At 43.2% G+C, this 15619-nt stretch overlaps 1 long non-coding RNA gene across 1 annotated transcript in view; it reads right to left on the bottom strand.

Annotated features, from left to right (window-relative positions):
- Nucleotides 1-15619, bottom strand: part of LOC309350509 — a 148478-nt gene that overhangs the window by 11922 nt on the left and 120937 nt on the right. The gene's annotated exons all lie outside the window — the stretch shown is intronic.

The following is a 15619-nucleotide window of genomic DNA, read 5'->3' as shown; positions in this document are numbered from 1 at the left end:
CTGAATTCAATGGAACTCACCCCTAGGTGAGTACAGACTTGCAGCCTAAGACTGTTAAAAGTTCTGAGCAATGTAGTTTGCTCAGAACAAACTTCAGAGGGTGGTTGTGGATAAAGCATCTTGGTTGAAATTTGAGCAAGACTGAATGAGTGATGAAACAAGAAAAAGGGCCCCGAAAGTGAGGTATGGAGTCCTGCAGTTCAGGAGTTCTGGCGCTTAGTGATAATAGTAAGTTTACATAGAAGGCGAGTTCCTATGAGATCTGGTGGGGGCTGCTCCATAACACAAAGAATGTGTTCTTTGTTGTCGTTTAGTCGTGTCCGACTCTTCGTGACCCCATGGACCAGAGCACGCCAGGCACTCCTGTCTTCCACTGCCTCCCACAGTTTGGTCAAACTCATGCTGGTAGCTTCGAGAACACTGTCCAACCATCTTGTCCTCTGTCGCCCCCTTCTCCTTGTGCCCTCCATCTTTCCCAACATCAGGGTCTTTTCCAGGGAGTCTTCTCTTCTCATGATGTGGCCAAAGTATTGGAGCCTCAGCTTCAATATCTGTCCTTCCAGTGAGCACTCAGGGCTGATTTCCTTCAGAATGGATAGGTTTGATCTTCTTGCAGTCCATGGGACTCTCAAGAGTCTCCTCCAGCACCATAATTCAAAAACATCAATTCTTCGGTGATCAGCCTTCTTGATGGTCCAGCTCTCACTTCCATACATCACTACTGGGAAAACCATACTTTAGCTATACGGACCTTTGTCAGCAGTATGTGTTCTTGGAGCACTAAAGATGCACCATGGAGCAAATGAAACTATAATGCACAAATATGCCTAGTTTATGGAATGCTGCTGGTAGGCAAGCAACAGACAAGGCATCTTCTCAACCCCTTTTCTCCTATGGATAATGTTTTAAGCAGCCCAGAATTTGAGCTAGGCCTCCCCACAGCATTGCCCAGGGACCTGTTTTCTATGCCAAGGCTCATTGGTACATGTGGCCTAATGACAAACCATAGAATTATTTAGATATTATTATTTTTTTACAGTGTCCTTTGCTGTTTTGAAACCGTAGCCAAACTCTGCCCCCACATACACAGACAAATATGGGGTTGGCCTTCCATGTTATAGAGCAGGAGGAGCCAGCTTGGGACCCTCCAGATGTTGTTGAACCACATTTCCCATCATCCTTGATGACTGGCAATGCTGGCTAGGGTTGAAGTTGGAGGCCAGCAACATCTGGAGAGAATTGTGTTGGCTACCCCTACCATAAGGAATGACTTCCAACGGGGCTTGAGTCTCAAAACCTCGCATTTTAGGTGCAAGATTCCTTGGTTAGATTCCCGTAGCTCACAGGACAGATCTCTGTTTCTTGTTCTGATCAGAATAGCTGGAAAATACCATTCTGGACACTGTTTTCCCTCCCAGTATTTATGGGATTAGAAGACAAAATATTCAGGCATTGGATAAAGATTTCTAAAGAAAAAATGACAAGATAGGCATTTCTTGGAGGTGATGGTAATGATGATGGGAAATCCAGCCTGTTGGAGACCTGGGGGAAAAGGAAAATTCCAGGTTAAAAATGACTAAAATATTCTTGATCTTGGAACGAAAACCAAGTCTAAATTAAGAAGTGAGGGTAGCAAAGGCTAATCCAGGAAATGGACGTATTTTTAACAAAAATGATTTCTCTGGGATTTGTTTTTTTAAATTTGTTTTTTTAATGAAAAAGAGAGAGAGAGAGTTTAACCGTGCAGAGTTAATGGTCTAACATACATTAAAATAGATGAACAGGCTAGGCCCAAGATCCCCAACTTCCTGCCCTGAACCCTCTCAAGTTTTGACAGTAACTGAACTGTGCAACTCTCCCACTAAAAGGACCTGCCAGAACTTAAATTTTGGAAGGCGGATGGAAACATTCCTGCCGATGCATGCCTTTTCTTAGTGTTATATGTTCTTGAATGGCTGCTCCACTAGTTTTTAATTAAATACAGTTATAATAATTTATATCGCGCTTTTCAGTATACAAGTCTTTCCACGGTGGCTTACAAGTAACATCAAAATGCATTCACTGAATCATAATAAACAACATAAAAATGTAACAAGTTCATTCTTCCAAGTCATATTTCTGTGCAGGGAGATTTCCTATCGTATATGAAACATGTTTCTATCAAAATGACTTCATGTTTCTATAAAAAGAAAACATTCCAAGGATAGGGGGAATGTTGTGAGCCCAGATTGTCTCTCTGGTGCAAATGGGACAAATGCCTAGTGGTAACTTGATATGCATCTACATTTCTTGTTTTTCCAAAAATAATTCTTACTGGGGAGACAGAGCATAGGGAGGGGAGAGTTATCCTTTCATGCCCCATAAGTGGCAGACCTTGGTGTCTCAAATTCCAACGGCGCCCTGTGCACACCCCAAATTGCCCTCCTCCCTCACCTCTTGCACACCACTCTAAATCACAGTTGTGGTGTCCCCTGCAGTGCACACAAGGCTCTGCGCCTTGGGTTTGGGCAGTGCGCCCAAACCGTAGTCCTAAATCCACCTCTGCCCGCACTGTGATCAGAGTGGAGATTTCTCCACCCACAACAGGCGTTGGCTCAATAGGGATACTTACATTCCCAAAGCTACAGAAGTAAAAAGTAAACAAAACAGCAGCTTAACCAAAGAAAGTATTTATATGAAAATCCGTTCAAACCTGTGGGTTTTCAAAGCCTGGGACAGCTTATGTACATCCCTTGGGATGGGGTTCCATAGCATACATGGGTTGAGAAAGCCCTGTCCCTAGTGCTTGTCAGGGCTTACTTGCTCGCTTTGATGAAGGAGGCAGCTTTGTGCTCCTAATTGACATGCGTGGGTTTACCCTTTCCATCGCAGTATTCCTTGTACCCATCAAAGCTTCCACTCTCACAGGGAACCAGTAGGTGAGGGCTTTCTATAGCTTGTTCCTTAGGATGCATGAGTATGAGTTCTCTTGTCTGCAGTCTCCCAAATGGACTTTAATCATAATGCTGTTATATCTGCAAAATAGCTATAGACAGCTGAAAATCAATAATACAGGAAATAGAAAAGTGGGTTTTTCTTTTTTTTTAAGGCATGCAATTACCAAACATCTCAAGCCCAAAGATGCTAAAAGGAAAATAAATACTAGCACTGGATGTGCCAACAAAGAAGCAAGTGAAAAGACCAATGGTGGACCAATTGAGTAAGTAAATAAGGGCATGAGTAAAGAGAAATAAACAGTTTTCTTGCTTTTGCTTAGTCTGCTACAGCTCAGTGCTTTTTTGGTGGCTGTACCATCATATCTCTCTCTCTCTCTCTCTCTCTCTCTCTTCCCTCCCATGGCATCCAGTTTGTGCTGGCACCCACAGGACTTTTATTAAGATATATGTACTGGCAGTGTCAGAACTAATACATGCAACATTTAACTGGTCAGTTACTGAGATTTCCATGATGAAAAAAACAATCTCATGTTAAATTCCATAAATTGGTGGTCAGTTCTGCCTTGATACTGACACTATACTAGTTATGTGTGTATTTGATATGAATTAGTTTTAATGATTTTGTTATGTATTGTTGCATTTTATTGGACACCACCCTGTAACTACTGTGGTGATGGGCAGTAAATTAAGGCCTAATTATTATTATTATTATTATTATTATTATTATTATTATTATTAATAATAATAAATGTCCTTCATACTCCTCTGCTGACCAGTCAAAGAACAGTAAATTTCATGCTTGGTTGTCTCTACATGACTGTGTAATATTCATTAATATTTTCTTTACATCTTTCCCTGAACAGCACCACTAACACATTTTTGGGACAGTCTTTTCTGGTAATTCTCTCCAACATCTTCTCACCGAATTCCAATGACTTGTAACCATTTTGTAATGGTTCTAAGTGGTTGCTCGTGCGTAAGCAGGTGCCTATCTCCCTGGCTGGGTGCAAACACCTGGCTGGGCTGCCAAAGTGAACCTCCTCTGTCTGGACAGCCACTCACCCATGGCTGACTCAATCGCTGGCAGAATCCGTCAGTGGGCGTTTCTTAAACTTCTTCCAGCAAAGAAGTTCTTTGATGCCTAGTCTCCGCCTACCCTCTCTGCGCGGAAGCCTTCTGCGCAGGGAGGGTGTGGGCAATGGAGGACCCCTACTCTCCCCGCTGGTCCCAGGCAAGGAGTCATGGGACCGCCTCGCCACTTCCCCCACCTGCCCCCCTTCTCCACTGGTGCTATGCTAATTCTCTTCCCCAGAAGATGGGCTGCTCCTCCCAATCCCTGGATGCTCTCTGGAATCCCTCTGGCTTTTGCGCTCCCCCTCCAGTACTGATGGCAGTTCCCTGACACATTTTTAAGCACATACCAACTCTGGCAGTTTCTAGTGTCGTGTGTGATTTCTCTCTCTCTCCAAGGACATCAAGTAGTCTTTAAGAAAACTTTTAATCCCACTGAAGTCATCGAAATGTCAATGAACTTGGAAGATTTCAAATCCTGCCCCACAAATAAATGTCCTTTGTGTTCTCCAGAAAATAATGCCCAAAATATTTCTGCTTCCAGTTATTCATTACTAAATCCTCTGAGTATTGGCCTTAGTATGATGCAAAAACTTGCTAGCTTTTCAACTAGATTGGCCAGGAAAATGTGCTGTGGCTAGGGAAGCAATAATTTTCTTCACACAGAGCAAGGTTAGATGACACGATGTCCTCCATAAGTTGTTGGATTAAAATTCCCATCATCCCTGAGCATTGGCACTGATGGATGGTAGGAAATTGTAGTCCAACAAAGTTTAGAGGGTAACATGCTGGCTCCAGGGTATGACCTATCCAGTTGGCACAATGAATGTGTGGCTTGAGTGGATCTGGGCCGAGTTCAGCTTGTGGGAAAGAAGTCCTCTGAATGTTCTCATGCGTAGCCAGCTTGCTTTCATGTGGGTTGTGTGGGATAGTGTGTGGATGGAGATTTCATATCACTGTGCAGTTGACAAGAGGACCACAGAACACTATAGTTCCTGGACTAACATAACACAAATTCTGTTTCACTGCTATCCTGAAGGTTGTGGGCTTTCCATAGGCATCTGGCCACTATGAGAACAGATTGTTGGACTGGATGGGCCTTTGGCTCAATCCAGCAGGCCTCATCTGATATAAATGGGAATAGAATAAAAATAATTTGGGTTGGGTCCATGTGATCAAAAGAAATGGCTGTACGTCTTGATGCAGTAGAGCAAGCCGAAAAGTACAGCTGATATGCTCAAGGGCTCAGAGAAGGATTCTGACTGCGTGTCCCATCTTCTGCCAAAAAATTTTTGCTTTCAAATCTCATCTCTTTTCACCTGACTACATCTGTTTTAAAAATGTTTGTGCTTTGGTTAAATGATGAACAGAGTCACTTGCACTCCAGGGAAATGGGGTCTGAAAGATTGTGAAAACATATGTTCAGAAAAAGTGTGTTCCATTCACAATTTCCATGAGTGTCATCTGTTCATGGTATATAACTTGTCCCTGGTTGAGTCATAATTATTAGCACGTGTTACAGTGACTTTCTGAAATTTGGTGAATGCCAACATTTCACATGTGAATGCTGACAATCCAAAACAAAATTTGAGAGTGCCTGAAATTTCAGATAAAAACTGATGAATACTTACAGTTCCATAAGCAAAATTGTCAAAACCCACTGGTGAATGTAATGGAATAGGTATTTGGTTTGGGCCATTTTTCTATTTTTTTAATCTGTCAGCATTCACATAGGGAGAGCACCAAAATGCTATTGGGTCATTCACCCATATGGCTAAGTTCCACATGTTTGGGATGTGTGGGACTGCACAATCAAGATTCCACCTCCCAGGGTAGACTCCTAGTATACAGCAAGTTGCTTTCTAATATGGGGATGAGGTTCAGGGCCCAACATGGGTGGTGGTGGCCTGCAGGCATAGTCTCCCCTCCACATAATTTCCTCCCCCAAAATATATTTTTATTAATTTTTCCTACTGTTATCAAAACAGTAGGGAAAGAGGAAGTAGACTACAGTGGTACCTCAGGTTAAGTACTTAATTCGTTCCGGAGGTCCGTTCTTAACCTGAAACTGTTCTTAACCTGAAGCACCACTTTAGCTAATGGGGCTTCCTGCTGCCGCCGTACCACCGGAGCAAGATTTCTGTTCTCATCCTGAAGCAAAGTTCTTAACCTGAAGCACTATTTCTGGGTTAGTGGAGTCTGTAACCTGAAGCGTATGTAACCTGAGGTACCACTATATCCCCGAGCAGGGATGAGGGTCTGACAGTCTCTCCTACATCTAAGCCCACATTGCAGAGCTTTTCTAATTGGATTTCACACACAGGAAAAGAAGCAAAACAGATAGCCTGAGGTTTAACCTTTGACATAGCACAGCAAAATTTCCTTCTTTTTTAGTTGGCTAAGCTGACAATGATTGCTAAGATAAAATAATGGTCAGTGTGTTCAAATGGCACTTAAAGGATGTGGAAGAAGAGAAAAAGTATCTTCCTCCTTGGTAACTAGTTTTGCCCTCACAATAGAGAGTACATAAGTGAAAACGTCACAACATTCCAGTTTGTTTTCACTTTATTTCAGAATTGTTTCCATGAATCCACACAATCTGGGGCCCAATAAAGGCATCCCCAGCACACAGGGTTAGGCCATGTTCCAAGATGTTTCAAAGCAAGTGCCACTGGTACAGAGAGACCTCAAAAAACCTGGACAAAATTACAGTCTGGTGTGTAATTAATTATCTGCCTGAAATCTTTCCAGTGGCACCAGACATACAGTTGTGTTTTTGTTTTTGTTTCATTTTTAAAAACCATCCTCTTTCAAGAAAGAAACAGCTAAAACTTTGTAGGACAAGATGTCTTATCTTCTGTTTCCTGAACTTTTAGAGACACTTTGATTTTCAAAGTGTAACAAGCCTTTGGTGTGGTAACCAATCTAATTAAATAAGGAGATTATCAATTTCCTGCTGAGAGGATAGCATACCAGAATATTTATCAACACTTCCCAGCACTTTAAGTATTTCAGTTTTTAATGTTATCTTGTTTTGAACCAAACTGCAAAGATAGTTGCCTGTTACAAGACCTTTGATTGCCAGGAATTAGAAGTGATACAATAATTAAACAGAGAGCAAAGTAAAATGAATAGTTTATTTCATAAAATACTACTACAAGCTATTGTATTATAGCCTTAAAGCCACCTTTCCCAATCTGGTTCTGTCTAGATGTTTTGGACTACAACGCCCAACAACCCTGGCTGAAACCGATGGAAGTTGTACTGTAGTCCTAAACATTTATAGGGAACCAGGTCGAGAGGTCTGTATGTTGGTTAGATCTCTGTGTTGCCATAGCTCCTCCAGACTCATCTTCATTGAACCTTTAAAATTAACACAGAGTGATCATGCCAGGTTTCTCAGACAGTCCCTCAGTTTTAACTTTTGGTCTGTTAAATGGGGATAATTATACTGATCTACTTCACAGTTTGTGGGAAGGTTTAGTTTTTGCTCCCTCAGATATGCATTGTGCCGTTCAAGACACTTGGCTGTGGACAAAGCTTGTTTATTTCTTGGAGGGGAATGTTGCGTCAGTTTTCGTATGTCATCAGCGGGCCATGGGCCAAGTATAGTGTGCATCCTGCCAAATATTACTTATCTGAACTGTCCAGCCAAGCCTCAACACAAAACTGACCTGAAATAATAATAATGGTGGTGTTGCAAGGGTGTAAGAAATACTGTATTTTTCCATGTATAAGATGACCGCTGCTTTTTAAAACCCAAAATTAAGAAATCACATATCACATGGGGGGACGACGACCTTGAAGTTGTTGAGCTTTCGTTGGGAAGACGACCTCCAAGGTAGAGCAATTGGGGGGGGGGTGACCAAACTGCAACCCTCCATCGCAACCAAACCGCAACCCCCAATTGCCCTGCCGAACACGCACTCAAGCTTAAAGAAATAAAAATTAACCTTGTTCCTTGTATGAGATAGATACGGATTGTGGTTAACACCGTGTGAATACCGCTTCCCAAACTAGTAGTGGGAGTGGGAGTGCAATGGATGTAGTGTAAATGGGAGTGTGCATAATGCAGCAGTGTGGTGTAGTGGTTAGAGTGTTGGCCTAGGACCTGGGAGGCCAGGGTTCAAACCTCTGCTCAGCCATGAAACTTACTGGGTGGCCTTGGGCCAGTCACAGTCTCCCAACCTAACCTACCTCACAGGGTTCTTTTGAGAATAAAATGGGGAGGAAGAGAATCCTGTATGCCACCTTGAGTTCTTTAGAGAAAAGGTGGGATAGAAATGCAATAAATAAATAAATAAAAACAAAACAAATACGGAGCCTATATTGATACATTTATTGTCTCAGCACCAAGATCTCTCCCCCAAAGCACTGCCCGCTAGAGATCAGTATTATTCCCATTTAATAGAGTCAGTAATTTGCACATAAACAGAGACCAGAGCCTTGTTTACCTGGCCTTGGTTTGATACCTTACCATGCTGGTTCTCAAACTAATAAATATTTTATTGCCTCATGTCCCCCCCCCCCCATTATTTTGTTCCATGCGGTGAAAAGATTCCACAGCCCTCTTAGCTTCTTATCTACATGTGGGTTGTGCAAGAACCCAGGGAGCAGAGTTAAGTCATTCACACCACTTGGGTGGGCCCATCCACACTGAACAGTCACCACTCAACACTAATCTGTGTTTCCTAGTTCTATTTCCATTACAAGAGGTGAACCCAATCCCTTGATTATTAATCCATCAAAGTGACTCTATGTATGACCTTTTGTCTTGCTGTGGTCAAGTCTTACTGAAGCAACAGAAGAATAGTTTTTTTCTGTCCCAGATAAGACATTAATGGGTGGTGTTGCTGGAACTTCCTCAAATTATTGTCCATTGGATCCACTACCTCAACATTTGCAATTGTTGAAATTTGGAGCCAACTTCCACACCCACTTATGCTAAGAAGTAGTTAATGGCTAATGAGTTGATTTTGAGAAAAAGAAGAGGGAAACTGTGCACATTCTTAAATGTGCATGTAGTTAGGGATAAATCCACCCTCTTCTTCCATCTTCAGGTGGAAAGAACCCCAATGACTGTGGTTTTCAACCAGTGTGCTGTGGGCACCCTGGGGTGCCTTGAATGGTGATCAGGGGTGCTGTGGGCAACACTGGCCTCTGTCTCTCTTTCTTTCCCTCACTCCTCTGCTGCCCTCTCATGTCTCTGCCTCCCAAAGGCTTGCACAGCTATTTGTTGCAGCAGGCCTGGCTATAAGCTCTACAGCAGTGGTGTCCCAACTTTTTTCAAAGAGGGCCAGATTTGGCTGTGAACTGGGGCCCTACAAAAAAAAAATCAAGTTGTGCCCCACTGCTTCAAATTGGGCCCCACTGGCTAGCCCTCATAGTTGCTGGGCCTGAGTTGCCCTGCCTTTGCATGAAGTCTTGGGTTTAAATTTTGGGAGAGGGGAGACTGCGGCACTGGGGAGTGGGCAGGCTGACGAGGCCCGCTAGATTTAGGGGCCTGAGTTGCCCTGCCTTGCATGAAGTCTTGGGTTTGCAATTTTCGGAGAGGGGAGACTGCGGCACTGGGTTGAGGGCAGGCTGGTGAGGCCCCCTAGATTTAGAGGCCTTAGGCTTTAGCCTACTTAGCCTATACATAAATCTGGCACTGGGTCAAGGTGGCGGGCGCCCCTCTGCCACCCCCATCGCTGCAGCATCAACATCCCAAACATGTACTACAGTATTTGCAAAAAGGAAATGGCTTTGGTGGGCAGGTGCTTGGGGCCACAAGAGATTGCTTTTTCAAAATTGCCTGGGGGGCTGTTTGAAACCAGCCTGGGGGCCACAAGTGGACCCTGGGCCGGACTTTGGACATGCCTGGTTTAGACAATACAGAGCTAGATGGACCAGTGATTCCATATGAGGCAGGTTCCTATGTTCTCTTGGCCAATGTCTGAGGCCAGGGTGTGTTGGCCTTCAGCTCTGCTGTCTGCAGAACCAACAGCTTGAGGTGAGTGTTGTTTCCTGACAGGGGAGCTAATTAATTAGTATTGAGGGTTAATTAATTAATATTGAGCCTTTATTAAGATTGAGGGTTCTTCCACACTTCCACTTGCCCCGTGCCTAGAAATCATGGGTTCAAGTAGTTTTCTGTTTGTCTCGTGCTTTTTAGGCAAGGGTCCAAGTGGTTTTTCACTTGTCCCAGAGCTTTCCCCTGGAAAACATGCTCTTTACTGCTGAATCGGAACAAACTGCAATCCATGGAAAACCCAATTGTCATTTGGTTTGATTCAGTGGTAAAGTGCTGGTTTCCCCGGGGGAAAGTGGCCGGACAAACGGAGGTGTTGACGATGCCAGTATTGCAAAATCACAAACGATTAGCTTTGGGACTGAATTAAACAGCTGCGACCCTTTTGTTGTACCCCCTCACACAAGGACTGAACTGTAGCCAGCATGTGCAGTCAATGATGCTAATTGCAAACATTTTGGTTCCAGGCTTTTCCTCTCCTTGGGCTTTCTACATTATTATTTGCCTTCTCTGTGTTAACCCTGCTGCAGAGAGCCATATGTTCATGAGGCCATGGAAGTGTGCTTTCAATTATTCTGTATGTCCATAATCCAAGCATAATACTAGAGTATATAATAAAAAAGCAGTACTCATGCATCCCCAGTATAAAAAACCCCCAAACATATACATACTCAGTTTAAGAACTGAGCTGTTTGCATGAGCGTTGGTTAAGAAAAGAAGCAAATCAGCTAGCTTTAGCAGCAAAACATGTCCAGCCTTATACACCATTCTATAGCAAAATATACTATAAACCTAATATTTAACTGGGGGCTTTCTCTCCTCACCAACCCAATTTCTTTTAGAGTAAAGTTTTAGGCTTAATGCATTTGGCAACCACACAAAAGAGTCATTCAGTTTTGTATAAAAATTTCAGGGCTGTCCTGACTGCTTTTAGAGAAAGAGTATTTCGTTTGCTCAGATAGTTTTTATTTTTAAAGAGTCCTGGAGGATACAGAGCCTGAAGGGTGTGTCAACCAGCACTCTTGTCAAATCTCATTTAATTTCAGTTTGTTCTTTCCTGCCTTGATCTTCATGCATTTCCCATCCAAACATTCATTATCCACAATTTCTGATTTAACTTTGTATTTCCCCTTGGAATATAGGGTCTCCATTGAGAATGTTGTTGAGAAATGTAAAGGTAAAGGTAAAGGGACCCCTGACCATTAGGTCCAGTCGTGGCTGACTCTGGGGTTGCGGCGCTCATCTCGCTTTATTGGCTGAGGAAGCTGGCGTACAGCTTCCGGATCATGTGGCGAGCATGACTAAGCCGCTTCTGGCAAACCAGAGCAGCGCACGCAAACGCCGTTTACCTTCCCGCCGGAGCGGTACCTATTTATCTACTTGCACTTTGATGTGCTTTCAAACTGCTAGGTTGGCAGGAGTAGGGACCGAGCAACGGGAGCTCACCCCGTCGCGGGGATTCGAACCGCTGACCTTCTGATCAGCAAGTCCTAGTGTAGTTTAACCCACAGCACCACCTGCATCCCTGTTGAGAAATGTAGTTAGTCCCTAAATGCTTTATTGAAGTCCCACCAAAACCTATCAGAAACCAGAGCCTTTCCCTTATTTAGTCTTTTACCTCCTCCTCTGTCACCAGGCAATTTAAAAGATTCCTGGGTTTGTCTGACAATTTGTCGAGATGTACTTTAGATGGAAAATGATCAATAGATGACTCCGGCAATTTATCAGATGAATACAAAGATGTGCAGAAATGAGCAAATGCCCTCCTAATGGCCTTAGCTCTTGACACAAAGCACTTTTATTATTGTGAACACATTTAAGAAAACTTTTGGGTTGCCCTTTTAAAAAGAGCAGGGGCAAGCAATCGAGAAGCCTTATTCCCAAATTCATAACCATATTCACAAATTTAATTTCCCAGGTATTTGGTCACCTTTATGAGACATAATAGCTGGATTCAGACATGATTTGTTTTAATATTTGAATTCTAAATGGTGCCAACAAACACTGGTTTGTTTTGAGCTAACAAACCAGGACTGGAAACCACAGCTTGAAGCTGATTTGCAAACCACAGTTTATGCTAACTGTGGTTTGTTGTTATGTCTGAGTTCACAGATCATTGGCAAACCACAGCTAGGGACATTGCTCCACCTCAAAAGGTTGCTGCACGATGGAGATGTGGGTCAGTTTATGAAGCTGATTGATCAGCAGACAAGCCACTCTAACTCATTCCTGATAGGCTGGCAATCGGCCAGCTAAATCTCTGCATATTTGTTTTGTAGGTATAGGCCAGTAAAAAGCCTGCCTGCTGGTCATGAACCTCCTTTGCTGCATAGTACTTTATAAGCATGTCATTAAACTTTTGAGCTTGCATTTCTTTTCAGTTTAGGTTTATGCATACAGTATTGTTTTTCTTATGCAAACCAAAGGCAATAATGTAGCTCCAAAGGGAAACCTTCATTGCCTGGGTTCAGACTTAATACACAAAAACATAGTTTGTGCTACCCGTAGTTAATAACTCCACAGCATAGTTTGTGCTTCTAGATGTAAAAAGGTAAAGGTAAAAGGACCCCTGAACATTAGGTCCAGTCATGACCGACTCTGGGGTTGCGGCACTCATCTCGCTTTATTGGCTGAGGGAGCCAGCTTCCGGGTCATGTGGCCAGCATGACTAAGCCGCTTCTGGTGAACCAGAGCAGTGCACGGAAACGCCGTTTACCTTCCCGCCGGAGCGGTACCTATTTATCTACTTGCACTTTGACGTGCTTTTGAACTGCTAGGTGGGCAGGAGCAGGGACCGAGCAACGGGAGCTCATCCTGTTGCGGGGATTTGAACCGCTGACCTTCCGATCGGCAAGCCCTAGGCTCTGTGGTTTAGACCACAGCACCACCCGCATCCCGCTTCTAGATGTACAGCAGTCAAATTATGCAGTGTTACAGGTTCCAGCAACCCCTCTCCACTGCATAGGCTTCTCCGGTGACAGCAACACTGAACCGAGCAGCTGCTCTCAGCATCAAGCAGCTGCCCATTTCTCTCTCCCTCAGCGCAATACCTAGCATTGAATATTAAAAAGCTGGTTCAAAGCAACCAACCACCTCCTTATATATGTCGCAGTTAATTTCCTTTATTAGTTGTGCCAAATATCAGAACACACGTAACTGCCTGGGTTTGCTCCCCCACCATGATGAAAAGCTCTCACAATGTAAAACAAGTATACGTATGTTAATACCGCAAATGTCACCATGTACAACCACAGACTCTGATGTGCTCAGCCATCATTATGAGTTTGAGTCCTGTTGTGCAACTTGCGCCAAGGGTTAGTCTAAGCCTAGCTATCACAATAATTTGAGTGGAGGGGGATCCTCTCTTTGTAGAATACATTTAATTCTGCTTCATAGGGCAGAGGTTTTCAACCTTTTAGAGTCCATAGCTCCCTTTTTGAGTCCATGGGGCATGAAGGGAAAGGAGAATGTTAGCTGCTTTGAGACTCCTTCGGGTAGTGATAAAGCGGGATATCAAATCCAAACTCTTCTGCTGCTTCTTCACCAACTAGTGGTACCTCGGGTACATACGCTTCAGGTTACAGACACTTCAGGTTCTGCTAACCCAGAAATAGTACCTCGGGTTAAGAACTTTGCTTCAGGATGAGAACAGAAATCGTGCTCCAGTGGCGCGGCAGCAGCAGGAGGCCCCATTAGCTAAAGTGGTACCTCAGGCTAAGAACAGTTTCAGGTTAAGAACGGACCTCCAGAACGAATTAAGTTCTTAACCTGAGGTACCACTGTACATTCTTTCTGCTGCACCCCTGTGGGGCTCAGGAACCCAGTTATGTCTCTCCTTGTCTGCAGCCTCTCACCCTTTATCAAACACCTTCCCTTGTGGAGTGCTCCCTCAGCCTCCTCCTCTCTTCTCCCCTCTCCTTGGGAGTCCTCAGGGCAGCTGCTGCTGTTGTCCCTGATCTCAGAGCTGCCCCCCACCCCGCCCCAGAGATGTGCCTCCCAGAGGCACCATTTGTCTGTAGACCAACTGACAGCAGCTTTCCAGGTTGCAATGATGTTCTGGCTTCTACTTTTTAACCATGACAACATCTTATTTTCCACTTATTTTTGCAGTGCTGAAGAAAGAAAGAAAGAAAGAAAGAAAGAAAGAAAGAAAGAAAGAAAGAAGGCACATCATCAGAATACCATGTGTCTTGCCAGGATAGAGATGTCTTTTCCTAAGTGTTGGTGAAAACTTAGAATATTACTTGGCAGAAATGTTGACTTCTTGTACCATCCTTGTTTCCCTTGGAAAGCCCAAGTGTCTAAGGTTCTTCTGCTTTTTAAAAAAGGGACTTGAAGTTGGGTTTCCCCCCTGAAACATAATATATTCCTTCTATGTATCTTCTGTCTTATTTCTCCTTCTTCTCTACATAAAAAGCAGTTTGCCTCTCTGATTTGTTTCTTTCAGGTGCCAAACACAACAGCGATTGGGGGCGTTCCAGTTTGACTTGGGTTACATGGGCTTCTACAATAGTAGACGCTAACATATTACATTATCAATTTATGAATCTTAGTATATTTTGGTTTCTTAGAATTCCCAAGCAACACTGGGTACTTTCTGCCAGTAAATAAATAAATAAAAAGATACGAATATTATCTCATGGATACTTAGGCTACAGTATATCTCCACATATAATAGCATATGCATGATATGAAACAATGGAACCACTTTTCTATACTATATAAAGCATTCCACATTGGTCTGAACATTGCACAACAAGATGCCACTTCCAGGAAGAAAACATTGTCTTGTCTTTAATGGATACCAGGCCAGGGCAAGAAATATGTCCTTACATGTCCATCTTAAGCAGTAGGCACTCTAATGAAATTCACAACACTGATGGTTAATAAGAGGTCTTTAAAACGAGAAAATATTGTGGCTTCCATGTATACTGTATACTGTTGCTGTTTGGCAATATATTTTATTATTAGGATGTTCGAATTCAAGCCAGGTTACATTTCTGTACGAACCTCTGTTGCTGGTTTTAGAAACATGCAGTTTTAATATAGTCTTGGGTTTGAACCAATCTACAGGAGAATCCATTGTTTCTGGATCATAACATTCTCTGGCGATACAAGCTCTTCCCATGTTCCAGAAGAGCCTTAATTTCTTGCAAGCAACTATGACTGCATATTTGGCCTTTGTCCATTTCATAGGAATACACGCCAAATTCTCAACTGGCACAGCATTTTGGAAGTCGATTGGACATTTTCTGTCCAGTACAAAACCTGGTCTTGTAATTGCCCAGCAAGCTCACCATCTTTGAGAGGTGAGCTTTGAGAATTATGAGTGAGAAATGGTGTGTATTTTAATGTACTATATAAAACTGGTTACAGGAGGGTGAAGGATAACTAGCATACCAGCATACCATGAATTGAAAAGGAGCCATGCCCTACTGCTACCAGTGTTCCTTTTTGTGACTGAGCATTTATTTATTTGGTACATTTACACCCCATATTTCTTGCCAGGCTCTCAGGCAGTGTGCATGTTCCTCCCTTCCCCTTTTCATCATAACAAATATATAAAGCTGAGAATAGTTTGTGACTGGCCCAAGGTCACCCA

This window comes from Podarcis erhardii (genome assembly GCF_964252035.2).
Source record: "Podarcis erhardii genome assembly, chromosome: 9".
NCBI classification, from domain to species: Eukaryota; Metazoa; Chordata; class Lepidosauria; order Squamata; family Lacertidae; genus Podarcis; species Podarcis erhardii.
Note: the sequence above shows the minus strand (reverse complement) of the source record. Positions and strands in the feature narration are given on the sequence as shown.